The sequence below is a fragment of the Notolepis coatsorum genome (genome assembly GCF_963971535.1).
Source record: "Notolepis coatsorum genome assembly, contig: SCAFFOLD_122, whole genome shotgun sequence".
Classification (NCBI taxonomy): Eukaryota; Metazoa; Chordata; class Actinopteri; order Aulopiformes; family Paralepididae; genus Notolepis; species Notolepis coatsorum.
In genome coordinates this window covers 85956-102500 of record NW_028172184.1, presented here as the reverse complement: position 1 = coordinate 102500, position 16545 = coordinate 85956, and positions in this window count along the sequence as shown.

Here is a 16545-nt window from a genome sequence, read left to right as displayed (position 1 = left end):
CCTGGTTCTATGTGTCTCTCCTGGTTCTATGTGTCTCTCCTGGTTCTATGTGTCTCTCCTGGTTCTCTGTGTCTCTCCTGGTTCTCTGCGTCTCCCCTGGTTCTATGTGTCTCTCCTGGTTCTATGTGTCTCTCCTGGTTCTCTGTGTCTCTCCTGGTTATATGTGTCTCTCCTGGTTCTCTGTGTCTCTCCTGGTTCTATGTGTCTCTCCTGGTTCTCTGTGTCTCTCCTGGTTATATGTGTCTCTCCTGGTTCTATGTGTCTCTCCTGGTTCTATGTGTCTCTCCTGGTTCTATGTGTCTCTCCTGGTTATCTGTGTCTCTCCTGGTTCTATGTGTCTCTCCTGGTTCTCTGTGTCTCTCCTGGTTCTATGTGTCTCTCCTGGTTATATGTGTCTCTCCTGGTTATCTGTGTCTCTCCTGGTTCTATGTGTCTCTCCTGGTTCTATGTGTCTCTCCTGGTTCTATGTGTCTCTCCTGGTTCTCTGTGTCTCTCCTGGTTCTATGTGTCTCTCCTGGTTATATGTGTCTCTCCTGGTTCTATGCGTCTCTCCTGGTTCTCTGTGTCTCTCCTGGTTCTATGTGTCTCTCCTGGTTCTATGTGTCTCTCCTGGTTCTCTGCGTCTCTCCTGGTTCTATGTGTCTCTCCTGGTTCTATGTGTCTCTCCTGGTTCTATGTGTCTCTCCTGGTTCTATGTGTCTCTCCTGGTTCTATGTGTCTCTCCTGGTTCTATGTGTCTCTCCTGGTTCTCTGTGTCTCTCCTGGTTCTCTGTGTCTCTCCTGGTTCTATGTGTCTCTCCTGGTTCTATGTGTCTCTCCTGGTTCTCTGTGTCTCTCCTGGTTCTCTGTGTCTCTCCTGGTTCTATGTGTCTCTCCTGGTTCTATGTGTCTCTCCTGGTTATATGTGTCTCTCCTGGTTATATGTGTCTCTCCTGGTTCTATGTGTCTCTCCTGGTTCTCTGTGTCTCTCCTGGTTCTATGTGTCTCTCCTGGTTCTATGTGTCTCTCCTGGTTCTATGTGTCTCTCCTGGTTATATGTGTCTCTCCTGGTTCTATGTGTCTCTCCTGGTTCTATGTGTCTCTCCTGGTTCTATGTGTCTCTCCTGGTTCTCTGTGTCTCTCCTGGTTCTATGTGTCTCTCCTGGTTCTATGTGTCTCTCCTGGTTCTCTGTGTCTCTCCTGGTTCTCTGTGTCTCTCCTGGTTCTATGTGTCTGGTTCTCTGTGTCTCTCCTGGTTCTATGTGTCTCTCCTGGTTCTATGATTCTCTCCTGGTTCTCTGTGTCTCTCCTGGTTCTATGTGTCTGGTTCTATGTGTCTCTCCTGGTTCTATGTGTCTCTCATGGTTATATGTGTCTGGTTCTATGTGTCTCTCCTGGTTCTATGATTCTCTCCTGGTTCTCTGTGTCTCTCCTGGTTCTATGTGTCTGGTTCTATGTGTCTATCCTGGTTCTATGTGTCTCTCATGGTTCTATGTGTCTGGTTATATGTGTCTCTCCTGGTTCTCTGTGTCTCGCCTGGTTCTATGTGTCTCTCCTGGTTCTATGTGTCTCTCCTGGTTCTATGTGTCTCTCCTGGTTCTCTGTGTCTCTCCTGGTTCTATGTGTCTCTCCTGGTTCTATGTGTCTCTCCTGGTTATATGTGTCTCTCCTGGTTCTATGTGTCTCTCCTGGTTCTCTGTGTCTCTCCTGGTTCTATGTGTCTCTCCTGGTTCTATGTGTCTCTCCTGGTTATATGTGTCTCTCCTGGTTCTATGTGTCTCTCCTGGTTCTATGCGTCTGGTTCTATGTGTCTCTCCTGGTTCTCTGTGTCTCTCCTGGTTCTATGTGTCTCTCCTGGTTCTATGTGTCTCTCCTGGTTCTATGTGTCTCTCCTGGTTCTATGCGTCTGGTTCTATGTGTCTCTCCTGGTTCTCTGTGTCTCTCCTGGTTATATGTGTCTCTCCTGGTTCTATGTGTCTCTCCTGGTTCTATGTGTCTCTCCTGGTTCTATGCGTCTGGTTCTATGTGTCTCTCCTGGTTCTCTGTGTCTCTCCTGGTTCTCTGTGTCTCTCCTGGTTCTATGTGTCTCTCCTGGTTCTCTGTGTCTCTCCTGGTTCTATGTGTCTCTCCTGGTTCTATGTGTCTCTCCTGGTTCTATGTGTCTCTCCTGGTTCTATGTGTCTCTCCTGGTTATCTGTGTCTCTCCTGGTTCTATGTGTCTCTCCTGGTTCTATGTGTCTCTCCTGGTTCTATGCGTCTGGTTCTATGTGTCTATCCTGGTTCTCTGTGTCTCTCCTGGTTCTATGTGTCTATCCTGGTTCTCTGTGTCTCTCCTGGTTATATGTGTCTCTCCTGGTTTTCTGTGTCTCTCCTGGTTCTATGTGTCTCTCCTGGTTCTATGTGTCTCTCCTGGTTCTCTGTGTCTCTCCTGGTTCTCTGTGTCTCTCCTGGTTCTATGTGTCTCTCCTGGTTCTATGTGTCTCTCATGGTTCTATGTGTCTCTCCTGGTTCTCTACGTCTCTCCTGGTTCTCTGTGTCTCTCCTGGTTCTATGTGTCTCTCCTGGTTCTATGTGTCTCTCCTGGTTCTATGTGTCTCTCCTGGTTCTATGTGTATCTCCTGGTTCTATGTGTCTCTCCTGGTTCTATGCGTCTCTCCTGGTTCTCAGTGTCTATCCTGGTTCTATGTGTCTCTCCTGGTTCTATGTGTCTCTCCTGGTTCTATATGTCTCTCCTGGTTCTCTGTGTCTCTCCTGGTTCTATGTGTCTCTCCTGGTTCTATGTGTCTCTCCTGGTTCTCTGTGTCTCTCCTGGTTCTCTGTGTCTCTCCTGGTTCTATGTGTCTCTCCTGGTTCTCTGTGTCTCTCCTGGTTCTATGTGTCTCTTCTGGTTCTATGTGTCTCTCCTGGTTCTATGTGTCTCTCCTGGTTATCTGTGTCTCTCCTGGTTCTATATGTCTCTCCTGGTTCTCTGTGTCTCTCCTGGTTATATGTGTCTCTCCTGGTTCTATGTGTCTCTCCTGGTTCTCTGTGTCTCTCCTGGTTCTATGTGTATCTCCTGGTTATATGTGTCTCTCCTGGTTCTATGTGTCTCTCCTGGTTCTATGTGTCTCTCCTGGTTCTATGTGTCTCTCCTGGTTCTATGTGTCTATCCTGGTTCTATGTGTCTCTCCTGGTTCTATGTGTCTCTACTGGTTCTATGTGTCTCTCATGGTTCTATGTGTCTCTCCTGGTTCTCAGTGTCTCTCCTGGTTCTATGTGTCTCTCCTGGTTCTATGTGTCTCTCCTGGTTCTATGTGTCTCTCCTGGTTCTATGTGTCTCTCCTGGTTATATGTGTCTCTCCTGGTTCTATGTGTCTCTCCTGGTTCTATGTGTCTCTCCTGGTTCTCAGTGTCTCTCCTGGTTCTCTGTGTCTCTCCTGGTTCTATGTGTCTCTCCTGGTTCTATGTGTCTCTCCTGGTTCTCTGTGTCTCTCCTGGTTATCTGTGTCTCTCCTGGTTCTATGTGTCTCTCCTGGTTCTATGGTTCTCTCCTGGTTCTCTGTGTCTCTCCTGGTTCTCTGTGTCTCTCCTGGTTCTATGTGTCTGGTTCTATGTGTCTCTCCTGGTTCTATGTGTCTCTCCTGGTTCTATGTGTCTCTCCTGGTTCTCTGTGTCTCTCCTGGTTCTATGTGTCTCTCCTGGTTTTATGTGTCTCTCCTGGTTCTATGTGTCTCTCCTGGTTCTATGCGTCTCTCCTGGTTCTCTGTGTCTCTCCTGGTTCTATGTGTCTCTCCTGGTTCTATGCGTCTCTCCTGGTTCTATGTGTCTCTCCTGGTTCTATGTGTCTCTCCTGGTTCTATGTGTCTCTCCTGGTTCTATGTGTCTCTCCTGGTTCTATGTGTCTCTCCTGGTTATCTGCGTCTCTCCTGGTTCTATGTGTCTCTCCTGGTTCTCTGTGTCTCTCCTGGTTCTATGTGTCTCTCCTGGTTCTATGTGTCTCTCCTGGTTCTCTGCGTCTCTCCTGGTTCTATGTGTCTCTCCTGGTTCTCTGTGTCTCTCCTGGTTATATGTGTCTCTCCTGGTTATATGTGTCTCTCCTGGTTCTATGTGTCTCTCCTGGTTATATGTGTCTCTCCTGGTTCTATGTGTCTCTCCTGGTTCTATGTGTCTCTCCTGGTTCTATGTGTCTCTCCTGGTTCTCTGTGTCTCTCCTGGTTCTATGTGTCTCTCCTGGTTATATGTGTCTCTCCTGGTTCTATGCGTCTGGTTCTATGTGTCTCTCCTGGTTATATGTGTCTCTCCTGGTTCTATGTGTCTCTCCTGGTTCTATGTGTCTCTCCTGGTTCTATGTGTCTCTCATGGTTCTATGTGTCTCTCCTGGTTATATGTGTCTCTCCTGGTTCTATGTGTCTCTCATGGTTCTATGTGTCTCTCCTGGTTCTCTGCGTCTCTCCTGGTTCTATGTGTCTCTCCTGGTTCTATGTGTCTCTCCTGGTTCTCTGTGTCTCTCCTGGTTATATGTGTCTCTCCTGGTTCTATGTGTCTCTCCTGGTTCTCTGTGTCTCTCCTGGTTCTCTGTGTCTCTCCTGGTTCTCTGTGTCCCTCCTGGTTCTATGTGTCTCTCCTGGTTCTCTGCGTCTCTCCTGGTTCTATGTGTCTCTCCTGGTTCTATGTGTCTCTCCTGGTTCTATGTGTCTCTCCTGGTTCTATGTGTCTCTCCTGGTTCTCTGTGTCTCTCCTGGTTCTCTGCGTCTCCCCTGGTTCTATGTGTCTCTCCTGGTTCTATGTGTCTCTCCTGGTTCTCTGTGTCTCTCCTGGTTATATGTGTCTCTCCTGGTTCTCTGTGTCTCTCCTGGTTCTATGTGTCTCTCCTGGTTCTCTGTGTCTCTCCTGGTTATATGTGTCTCTCCTGGTTCTATGTGTCTCTCCTGGTTCTATGTGTCTCTCCTGGTTCTATGTGTCTCTCCTGGTTATCTGTGTCTCTCCTGGTTCTATGTGTCTCTCCTGGTTCTCTGTGTCTCTCCTGGTTCTATGTGTCTCTCCTGGTTATATGTGTCTCTCCTGGTTATCTGTGTCTCTCCTGGTTCTATGTGTCTCTCCTGGTTCTATGTGTCTCTCCTGGTTCTATGTGTCTCTCCTGGTTCTCTGTGTCTCTCCTGGTTCTATGTGTCTCTCCTGGTTATATGTGTCTCTCCTGGTTCTATGCGTCTCTCCTGGTTCTCTGTGTCTCTCCTGGTTCTATGTGTCTCTCCTGGTTCTATGTGTCTCTCCTGGTTCTCTGCGTCTCTCCTGGTTCTATGTGTCTCTCCTGGTTCTATGTGTCTCTCCTGGTTCTATGTGTCTCTCCTGGTTCTATGTGTCTCTCCTGGTTCTATGTGTCTCTCCTGGTTCTATGTGTCTCTCCTGGTTCTCTGTGTCTCTCCTGGTTCTCTGTGTCTCTCCTGGTTCTATGTGTCTCTCCTGGTTCTATGTGTCTCTCCTGGTTCTCTGTGTCTCTCCTGGTTCTCTGTGTCTCTCCTGGTTCTATGTGTCTCTCCTGGTTCTATGTGTCTCTCCTGGTTATATGTGTCTCTCCTGGTTATATGTGTCTCTCCTGGTTCTATGTGTCTCTCCTGGTTCTCTGTGTCTCTCCTGGTTCTATGTGTCTCTCCTGGTTCTATGTGTCTCTCCTGGTTATATGTGTCTCTCCTGGTTCTATGTGTCTCTCCTGGTTCTATGTGTCTCTCCTGGTTCTATGTGTCTCTCCTGGTTCTATGTGTCTCTCCTGGTTCTCTGTGTCTCTCCTGGTTCTATGTGTCTCTCCTGGTTCTATGTGTCTCTCCTGGTTCTCTGTGTCTCTCCTGGTTCTCTGTGTCTCTCCTGGTTCTATGTGTCTGGTTCTCTGTGTCTCTCCTGGTTCTATGTGTCTCTCCTGGTTCTATGATTCTCTCCTGGTTCTCTGTGTCTCTCCTGGTTCTATGTGTCTGGTTCTATGTGTCTCTCCTGGTTCTATGTGTCTCTCATGGTTATATGTGTCTGGTTCTATGTGTCTCTCCTGGTTCTATGATTCTCTCCTGGTTCTCTGTGTCTCTCCTGGTTCTATGTGTCTGGTTCTATGTGTCTCTCCTGGTTCTATGTGTCTCTCATGGTTCTATGTGTCTGGTTATATGTGTCTCTCCTGGTTCTCTGTGTCTCGCCTGGTTCTATGTGTCTCTCCTGGTTCTATGTGTCTCTCCTGGTTCTATGTGTCTCTCCTGGTTCTCTGTGTCTCTCCTGGTTCTATGTGTATCTCCTGGTTCTATGTGTCTCTCCTGGTTATATGTGTCTCTCCTGGTTCTATGTGTCTCTCCTGGTTCTCTGTGTCTCTCCTGGTTCTATGTGTCTCTCCTGGTTCTATGTGTCTCTCCTGGTTATATGTGTCTCTCCTGGTTCTATGTGTCTCTCCTGGTTCTATGCGTCTGGTTCTATGTGTCTCTCCTGGTTCTCTGTGTCTCTCCTGGTTCTATGTGTCTCTCCTGGTTCTATGTGTCTCTCCTGGTTCTATGTGTCTCTCCTGGTTCTATGCGTCTGGTTCTATGTGTCTCTCCTGGTTCTCTGTGTCTCTCCTGGTTATATGTGTCTCTCCTGGTTCTATGTGTCTCTCCTGGTTCTATGTGTCTCTCCTGGTTCTATGCGTCTGGTTCTATGTGTCTCTCCTGGTTCTCTGTGTCTCTCCTGGTTCTCTGTGTCTCTCCTGGTTCTATGTGTCTCTCCTGGTTCTCTGTGTCTCTCCTGGTTCTATGTGTCTCTCCTGGTTCTATGTGTCTCTCCTGGTTCTATGTGTCTCTCCTGGTTCTATGTGTCTCTCCTGGTTATCTGTGTCTCTCCTGGTTCTATGTGTCTCTCCTGGTTCTATGTGTCTCTCCTGGTTCTATGCGTCTGGTTCTATGTGTCTATCCTGGTTCTCTGTGTCTCTCCTGGTTCTATGTGTCTATCCTGGTTCTCTGTGTCTCTCCTGGTTATATGTGTCTCTCCTGGTTTTCTGTGTCTCTCCTGGTTCTATGTGTCTCTCCTGGTTCTATGTGTCTCTCCTGGTTCTCTGTGTCTCTCCTGGTTCTCTGTGTCTCTCCTGGTTCTATGTGTCTCTCCTGGTTCTATGTGTCTCTCATGGTTCTATGTGTCTCTCCTGGTTATCTACGTCTCTCCTGGTTCTCTGTGTCTCTCCTGGTTCTATGTGTCTCTCCTGGTTCTATGTGTCTCTCCTGGTTCTATGTGTCTCTCCTGGTTCTATGTGTATCTCCTGGTTCTATGTGTCTCTCCTGGTTCTATGCGTCTCTCCTGGTTCTCAGTGTCTATCCTGGTTCTATGTGTCTCTCCTGGTTCTATGTGTCTCTCCTGGTTCTATATGTCTCTCCTGGTTCTCTGTGTCTCTCCTGGTTCTATGTGTCTCTCCTGGTTCTATGTGTCTCTCCTGGTTCTCTGTGTCTCTCCTGGTTCTCTGTGTCTCTCCTGGTTCTATGTGTCTCTCCTGGTTCTCTGTGTCTCTCCTGGTTCTATGTGTCTCTTCTGGTTCTATGTGTCTCTCCTGGTTCTATGTGTCTCTCCTGGTTATCTGTGTCTCTCCTGGTTCTATATGTCTCTCCTGGTTCTCTGTGTCTCTCCTGGTTATATGTGTCTCTCCTGGTTCTATGTGTCTCTCCTGGTTCTCTGTGTCTCTCCTGGTTCTATGTGTATCTCCTGGTTATATGTGTCTCTCCTGGTTCTATGTGTCTCTCCTGGTTCTATGTGTCTCTCCTGGTTCTATGTGTCTCTCCTGGTTCTATGTGTCTATCCTGGTTCTATGTGTCTCTCCTGGTTCTATGTGTCTCTACTGGTTCTATGTGTCTCTCATGGTTCTATGTGTCTCTCCTGGTTCTCAGTGTCTCTCCTGGTTCTATGTGTCTCTCCTGGTTCTATGTGTCTCTCCTGGTTCTATGTGTCTCTCCTGGTTCTATGTGTCTCTCCTGGTTATATGTGTCTCTCCTGGTTCTATGTGTCTCTCCTGGTTCTATGTGTCTCTCCTGGTTCTCAGTGTCTCTCCTGGTTCTCTGTGTCTCTCCTGGTTCTATGTGTCTCTCCTGGTTCTATGTGTCTCTCCTGGTTCTCTGTGTCTCTCCTGGTTCTCTGTGTCTCTCCTGGTTCTATGTGTCTCTCCTGGTTCTATGGTTCTCTCCTGGTTCTCTGTGTCTCTCCTGGTTCTCTGTGTCTCTCCTGGTTCTATGTGTCTGGTTCTATGTGTCTCTCCTGGTTCTATGTGTCTCTCCTGGTTCTATGTGTCTCTCCTGGTTCTCTGTGTCTCTCCTGGTTCTATGTGTCTCTCCTGGTTTTATGTGTCTCTCCTGGTTCTATGTGTCTCTCCTGGTTCTATGCGTCTCTCCTGGTTCTCTGTGTCTCTCCTGGTTCTATGTGTCTCTCCTGGTTCTATGCGTCTCTCCTGGTTCTATGTGTCTCTCCTGGTTCTATGTGTCTCTCCTGGTTCTATGTGTCTCTCCTGGTTCTATGTGTCTCTCCTGGTTCTATGTGTCTCTCCTGGTTCTATGCGTCTGGTTCTATGTGTCTCTCCTGGTTCTCTGTGTCTCTCCTGGTTCTCTGTGTCTCTCCTGGTTCTATGTGTCTCTCCTGGTTCTCTGTGTCTCTCCTGGTTCTATGTGTCTCTCCTGGTTCTATGTGTCTCTCCTGGTTCTATGTGTCTCTCCTGGTTCTATGTGTCTCTCCTGGTTATCTGTGTCTCTCCTGGTTCTATGTGTCTCTCCTGGTTCTATGTGTCTCTCCTGGTTCTATGCGTCTGGTTCTATGTGTCTATCCTGGTTCTCTGTGTCTCTCCTGGTTCTATGTGTCTATCCTGGTTCTCTGTGTCTCTCCTGGTTATATGTGTCTCTCCTGGTTTTCTGTGTCTCTCCTGGTTCTATGTGTCTCTCCTGGTTCTATGTGTCTCTCCTGGTTCTCTGTGTCTCTCCTGGTTCTCTGTGTCTCTCCTGGTTCTATGTGTCTCTCCTGGTTCTATGTGTCTCTCATGGTTCTATGTGTCTCTCCTGGTTCTCTACGTCTCTCCTGGTTCTCTGTGTCTCTCCTGGTTCTATGTGTCTCTCCTGGTTCTATGTGTCTCTCCTGGTTCTATGTGTCTCTCCTGGTTCTATGTGTATCTCCTGGTTCTATGTGTCTCTCCTGGTTCTATGCGTCTCTCCTGGTTCTCAGTGTCTATCCTGGTTCTATGTGTCTCTCCTGGTTCTATGTGTCTCTCCTGGTTCTATATGTCTCTCCTGGTTCTCTGTGTCTCTCCTGGTTCTATGTGTCTCTCCTGGTTCTATGTGTCTCTCCTGGTTCTCTGTGTCTCTCCTGGTTCTCTGTGTCTCTCCTGGTTCTATGTGTCTCTCCTGGTTCTCTGTGTCTCTCCTGGTTCTATGTGTCTCTTCTGGTTCTATGTGTCTCTCCTGGTTCTATGTGTCTCTCCTGGTTATCTGTGTCTCTCCTGGTTCTATATGTCTCTCCTGGTTCTCTGTGTCTCTCCTGGTTATATGTGTCTCTCCTGGTTCTATGTGTCTCTCCTGGTTCTCTGTGTCTCTCCTGGTTCTATGTGTATCTCCTGGTTATATGTGTCTCTCCTGGTTCTATGTGTCTCTCCTGGTTCTATGTGTCTCTCCTGGTTCTATGTGTCTCTCCTGGTTCTATGTGTCTATCCTGGTTCTATGTGTCTCTCCTGGTTCTATGTGTCTCTACTGGTTCTATGTGTCTCTCATGGTTCTATGTGTCTCTCCTGGTTCTCAGTGTCTCTCCTGGTTCTATGTGTCTCTCCTGGTTCTATGTGTCTCTCCTGGTTCTATGTGTCTCTCCTGGTTCTATGTGTCTCTCCTGGTTATATGTGTCTCTCCTGGTTCTATGTGTCTCTCCTGGTTCTATGTGTCTCTCCTGGTTCTCAGTGTCTCTCCTGGTTCTCTGTGTCTCTCCTGGTTCTATGTGTCTCTCCTGGTTCTATGTGTCTCTCCTGGTTCTCTGTGTCTCTCCTGGTTATCTGTGTCTCTCCTGGTTCTATGTGTCTCTCCTGGTTCTATGGTTCTCTCCTGGTTCTCTGTGTCTCTCCTGGTTCTCTGTGTCTCTCCTGGTTCTATGTGTCTGGTTCTATGTGTCTCTCCTGGTTCTATGTGTCTCTCCTGGTTCTATGTGTCTCTCCTGGTTCTCTGTGTCTCTCCTGGTTCTATGTGTCTCTCCTGGTTTTATGTGTCTCTCCTGGTTCTATGTGTCTCTCCTGGTTCTATGCGTCTCTCCTGGTTCTCTGTGTCTCTCCTGGTTCTATGTGTCTCTCCTGGTTCTATGCGTCTCTCCTGGTTCTATGTGTCTCTCCTGGTTCTATGTGTCTCTCCTGGTTCTATGTGTCTCTCCTGGTTCTATGTGTCTCTCCTGGTTCTATGTGTCTCTCCTGGTTATCTGCGTCTCTCCTGGTTCTATGTGTCTCTCCTGGTTCTCTGTGTCTCTCCTGGTTCTATGTGTCTCTCCTGGTTCTATGTGTCTCTCCTGGTTCTCTGCGTCTCTCCTGGTTCTATGTGTCTCTCCTGGTTCTCTGTGTCTCTCCTGGTTATATGTGTCTCTCCTGGTTATATGTGTCTCTCCTGGTTCTATGTGTCTCTCCTGGTTATATGTGTCTCTCCTGGTTCTATGTGTCTCTCCTGGTTCTATGTGTCTCTCCTGGTTCTATGTGTCTCTCCTGGTTCTCTGTGTCTCTCCTGGTTCTATGTGTCTCTCCTGGTTATATGTGTCTCTCCTGGTTCTATGCGTCTGGTTCTATGTGTCTCTCCTGGTTATATGTGTCTCTCCTGGTTCTATGTGTCTCTCCTGGTTCTATGTGTCTCTCCTGGTTCTATGTGTCTCTCATGGTTCTATGTGTCTCTCCTGGTTATATGTGTCTCTCCTGGTTCTATGTGTCTCTCATGGTTCTATGTGTCTCTCCTGGTTCTCTGCGTCTCTCCTGGTTCTATGTGTCTCTCCTGGTTCTATGTGTCTCTCCTGGTTCTCTGTGTCTCTCCTGGTTATATGTGTCTCTCCTGGTTCTATGTGTCTCTCCTGGTTCTCTGTGTCTCTCCTGGTTCTCTGTGTCTCTCCTGGTTCTCTGTGTCCCTCCTGGTTCTATGTGTCTCTCCTGGTTCTCTGCGTCTCTCCTGGTTCTATGTGTCTCTCCTGGTTCTATGTGTCTCTCCTGGTTCTATGTGTCTCTCCTGGTTCTATGTGTCTCTCCTGGTTCTCTGTGTCTCTCCTGGTTCTCTGCGTCTCCCCTGGTTCTATGTGTCTCTCCTGGTTCTATGTGTCTCTCCTGGTTCTCTGTGTCTCTCCTGGTTATATGTGTCTCTCCTGGTTCTCTGTGTCTCTCCTGGTTCTATGTGTCTCTCCTGGTTCTCTGTGTCTCTCCTGGTTATATGTGTCTCTCCTGGTTCTATGTGTCTCTCCTGGTTCTATGTGTCTCTCCTGGTTCTATGTGTCTCTCCTGGTTATCTGTGTCTCTCCTGGTTCTATGTGTCTCTCCTGGTTCTCTGTGTCTCTCCTGGTTCTATGTGTCTCTCCTGGTTATATGTGTCTCTCCTGGTTATCTGTGTCTCTCCTGGTTCTATGTGTCTCTCCTGGTTCTATGTGTCTCTCCTGGTTCTATGTGTCTCTCCTGGTTCTCTGTGTCTCTCCTGGTTCTATGTGTCTCTCCTGGTTATATGTGTCTCTCCTGGTTCTATGCGTCTCTCCTGGTTCTCTGTGTCTCTCCTGGTTCTATGTGTCTCTCCTGGTTCTATGTGTCTCTCCTGGTTCTCTGCGTCTCTCCTGGTTCTATGTGTCTCTCCTGGTTCTATGTGTCTCTCCTGGTTCTATGTGTCTCTCCTGGTTCTATGTGTCTCTCCTGGTTCTATGTGTCTCTCCTGGTTCTATGTGTCTCTCCTGGTTCTCTGTGTCTCTCCTGGTTCTCTGTGTCTCTCCTGGTTCTATGTGTCTCTCCTGGTTCTATGTGTCTCTCCTGGTTCTCTGTGTCTCTCCTGGTTCTATGTGTCTCTCCTGGTTCTATGTGTCTCTCCTGGTTCTATGTGTCTCTCCTGGTTATATGTGTCTCTCCTGGTTATATGTGTCTCTCCTGGTTCTATGTGTCTCTCCTGGTTCTCTGTGTCTCTCCTGGTTCTATGTGTCTCTCCTGGTTCTATGTGTCTCTCCTGGTTCTATGTGTCTCTCCTGGTTCTATGTGTCTCTCCTGGTTCTATGTGTCTCTCCTGGTTCTATGTGTCTCTCCTGGTTCTATGTGTCTCTCCTGGTTCTCTGTGTCTCTCCTGGTTCTATGTGTCTCTCCTGGTTCTATGTGTCTCTCCTGGTTCTCTGTGTCTCTCCTGGTTCTCTGTGTCTCTCCTGGTTCTATGTGTCTGGTTCTCTGTGTCTCTCCTGGTTCTATGTGTCTCTCCTGGTTCTATGATTCTCTCCTGGTTCTCTGTGTCTCTCCTGGTTCTATGTGTCTGGTTCTATGTGTCTCTCCTGGTTCTATGTGTCTCTCATGGTTATATGTGTCTGGTTCTATGTGTCTCTCCTGGTTCTATGATTCTCTCCTGGTTCTCTGTGTCTCTCCTGGTTCTATGTGTCTGGTTCTATGTGTCTCTCCTGGTTCTATGTGTCTCTCATGGTTCTATGTGTCTGGTTATATGTGTCTCTCCTGGTTCTCTGTGTCTCGCCTGGTTCTATGTGTCTCTCCTGGTTCTATGTGTCTCTCCTGGTTCTATGTGTCTCTCCTGGTTCTCTGTGTCTCTCCTGGTTCTATGTGTATCTCCTGGTTCTATGTGTCTCTCCTGGTTATATGTGTCTCTCCTGGTTCTATGTGTCTCTCCTGGTTCTCTGTGTCTCTCCTGGTTCTATGTGTCTCTCCTGGTTCTATGTGTCTCTCCTGGTTATATGTGTCTCTCCTGGTTCTATGTGTCTCTCCTGGTGCTATGCGTCTGGTTCTATGTGTCTCTCCTGGTTCTCTGTGTCTCTCCTGGTTCTATGTGTCTCTCCTGGTTCTATGTGTCTCTCCTGGTTCTATGTGTCTCTCCTGGTTCTATGCGTCTGGTTCTATGTGTCTCTCCTGGTTCTCTGTGTCTCTCCTGGTTATATGTGTCTCTCCTGGTTCTATGTGTCTCTCCTGGTTCTATGTGTCTCTCCTGGTTCTATGCGTCTGGTTCTATGTGTCTCTCCTGGTTCTCTGTGTCTCTCCTGGTTCTCTGTGTCTCTCCTGGTTCTATGTGTCTCTCCTGGTTCTCTGTGTCTCTCCTGGTTCTATGTGTCTCTCCTGGTTCTATGTGTCTCTCCTGGTTCTATGTGTCTCTCCTGGTTCTATGTGTCTCTCCTGGTTATCTGTGTCTCTCCTGGTTCTATGTGTCTCTCCTGGTTCTATGTGTCTCTCCTGGTTCTATGCGTCTGGTTCTATGTGTCTATCCTGGTTCTCTGTGTCTCTCCTGGTTCTATGTGTCTATCCTGGTTCTCTGTGTCTCTCCTGGTTATATGTGTCTCTCCTGGTTTTCTGTGTCTCTCCTGGTTCTATGTGTCTCTCCTGGTTCTATGTGTCTCTCCTGGTTCTCTGTGTCTCTCCTGGTTCTCTGTGTCTCTCCTGGTTCTATGTGTCTCTCCTGGTTCTATGTGTCTCTCATGGTTCTATGTGTCTCTCCTGGTTATCTACGTCTCTCCTGGTTCTCTGTGTCTCTCCTGGTTCTATGTGTCTCTCCTGGTTCTATGTGTCTCTCCTGGTTCTATGTGTCTCTCCTGGTTCTATGTGTATCTCCTGGTTCTATGTGTCTCTCCTGGTTCTATGCGTCTCTCCTGGTTCTCAGTGTCTATCCTGGTTCTATGTGTCTCTCCTGGTTCTATGTGTCTCTCCTGGTTCTATATGTCTCTCCTGGTTCTCTGTGTCTCTCCTGGTTCTATGTGTCTCTCCTGGTTCTATGTGTCTCTCCTGGTTCTCTGTGTCTCTCCTGGTTCTCTGTGTCTCTCCTGGTTCTATGTGTCTCTCCTGGTTCTCTGTGTCTCTCCTGGTTCTATGTGTCTCTTCTGGTTCTATGTGTCTCTCCTGGTTCTATGTGTCTCTCCTGGTTATCTGTGTCTCTCCTGGTTCTATATGTCTCTCCTGGTTCTCTGTGTCTCTCCTGGTTATATGTGTCTCTCCTGGTTCTATGTGTCTCTCCTGGTTCTCTGTGTCTCTCCTGGTTCTATGTGTATCTCCTGGTTATATGTGTCTCTCCTGGTTCTATGTGTCTCTCCTGGTTCTATGTGTCTCTCCTGGTTCTATGTGTCTCTCCTGGTTCTATGTGTCTATCCTGGTTCTATGTGTCTCTCCTGGTTCTATGTGTCTCTACTGGTTCTATGTGTCTCTCATGGTTCTATGTGTCTCTCCTGGTTCTCAGTGTCTCTCCTGGTTCTATGTGTCTCTCCTGGTTCTATGTGTCTCTCCTGGTTCTATGTGTCTCTCCTGGTTCTATGTGTCTCTCCTGGTTATATGTGTCTCTCCTGGTTCTATGTGTCTCTCCTGGTTCTATGTGTCTCTCCTGGTTCTCAGTGTCTCTCCTGGTTCTCTGTGTCTCTCCTGGTTCTATGTGTCTCTCCTGGTTCTATGTGTCTCTCCTGGTTCTCTGTGTCTCTCCTGGTTCTCTGTGTCTCTCCTGGTTCTATGTGTCTCTCCTGGTTCTATGGTTCTCTCCTGGTTCTCTGTGTCTCTCCTGGTTCTCTGTGTCTCTCCTGGTTCTATGTGTCTGGTTCTATGTGTCTCTCCTGGTTCTATGTGTCTCTCCTGGTTCTATGTGTCTCTCCTGGTTCTCTGTGTCTCTCCTGGTTCTATGTGTCTCTCCTGGTTTTATGTGTCTCTCCTGGTTCTATGTGTCTCTCCTGGTTCTATGCGTCTCTCCTGGTTCTCTGTGTCTCTCCTGGTTCTATGTGTCTCTCCTGGTTCTATGCGTCTCTCCTGGTTCTATGTGTCTCTCCTGGTTCTATGTGTCTCTCCTGGTTCTATGTGTCTCTCCTGGTTCTCAGTGTCTCTCCTGGTTCTATGTGTCTCTCCTGGTTCTATGTGTCTCTCCTGGTTCTATGTGTCTCTCCTGGTTCTATGTGTCTCTCCTGGTTATATGTGTCTCTCCTGGTTCTATGTGTCTCTCCTGGTTCTATGTGTCTCTCCTGGTTCTCAGTGTCTCTCCTGGTTCTCTGTGTCTCTCCTGGTTCTATGTGTCTCTCCTGGTTCTATGTGTCTCTCCTGGTTCTCTGTGTCTCTCCTGGTTCTCTGTGTCTCTCCTGGTTCTATGTGTCTCTCCTGGTTCTATGGTTCTCTCCTGGTTCTCTGTGTCTCTCCTGGTTCTCTGTGTCTCTCCTGGTTCTATGTGTCTGGTTCTATGTGTCTCTCCTGGTTCTATGTGTCTCTCCTGGTTCTATGTGTCTCTCCTGGTTCTCTGTGTCTCTCCTGGTTCTATGTGTCTCTCCTGGTTTTATGTGTCTCTCCTGGTTCTATGTGTCTCTCCTGGTTCTATGCGTCTCTCCTGGTGCTCTGTGTCTCTCCTGGTTCTATGTGTCTCTCCTGGTTCTATGCGTCTCTCCTGGTTCTATGTGTCTCTCCTGGTTCTATGTGTCTCTCCTGGTTCTATGTGTCTCTCCTGGTTCTATGTGTCTCTCCTGGTTCTATGTGTCTCTCCTGGTTATCTGCGTCTCTCCTGGTTCTATGTGTCTCTCCTGGTTCTCTGTGTCTCTCCTGGTTCTATGTGTCTCTCCTGGTTCTATGTGTCTCTCCTGGTTCTCTGCGTCTCTCCTGGTTCTATGTGTCTCTCCTGGTTCTCTGTGTCTCTCCTGGTTCTATGTGTCTCTCCTGGTTCTATGTGTCTCTCCTGGTTCTCTGCGTCTCTCCTGGTTCTATGTGTCTCTCCTGGTTCTCTGTGTCTCTCCTGGTTATATGTGTCTCTCCTGGTTATATGTGTCTCTCCTGGTTCTATGTGTCTCTCCTGGTTATATGTGTCTCTCCTGGTTCTATGTGTCTCTCCTGGTTCTATGTGTCTCTCCTGGTTCTATGTGTCTCTCCTGGTTCTCTGTGTCTCTCCTGGTTCTATGTGTCTCTCCTGGTTCTATGTGTCTCTCCTGGTTCTATGCGTCTGGTTCTATGTGTCTCTCCTGGTTCTATGTGTCTCTCCTGGTTCTATGTGTCTCTCCTGGTTCTATGTGTCTCTCCTGGTTCTATGTGTCTCTCATGGTTCTATGTGTCTCTCCTGGTTATATGTGTCTCTCCTGGTTCTATGTGTCTCTCATGGTTCTATGTGTCTCTCCTGGTTCTCTGCGTCTCTCCTGGTTCTATGTGTCTCTCCTGGTTCTATGTGTCTCTCCTGGTTCTCTGTGTCTCTCCTGGTTATATGTGTCTCTCCTGGTTCTATGTGTCTCTCCTGGTTCTCTGTGTCTCTCCTGGTTCTCTGTGTCTCTCCTGGTTCTCTGTGTCCCTCCTGGTTCTATGTGTCTCTCCTGGTTCTCTGCGTCTCTCCTGGTTCTATGTGTCTCTCCTGGTTCTATGTGTCTCTCCTGGTTCTCTGTGTCTCTCCTGGTTCTATGTGTCTCTCCTGGTTCTCTGTGTCTCTCCTGGTTCTC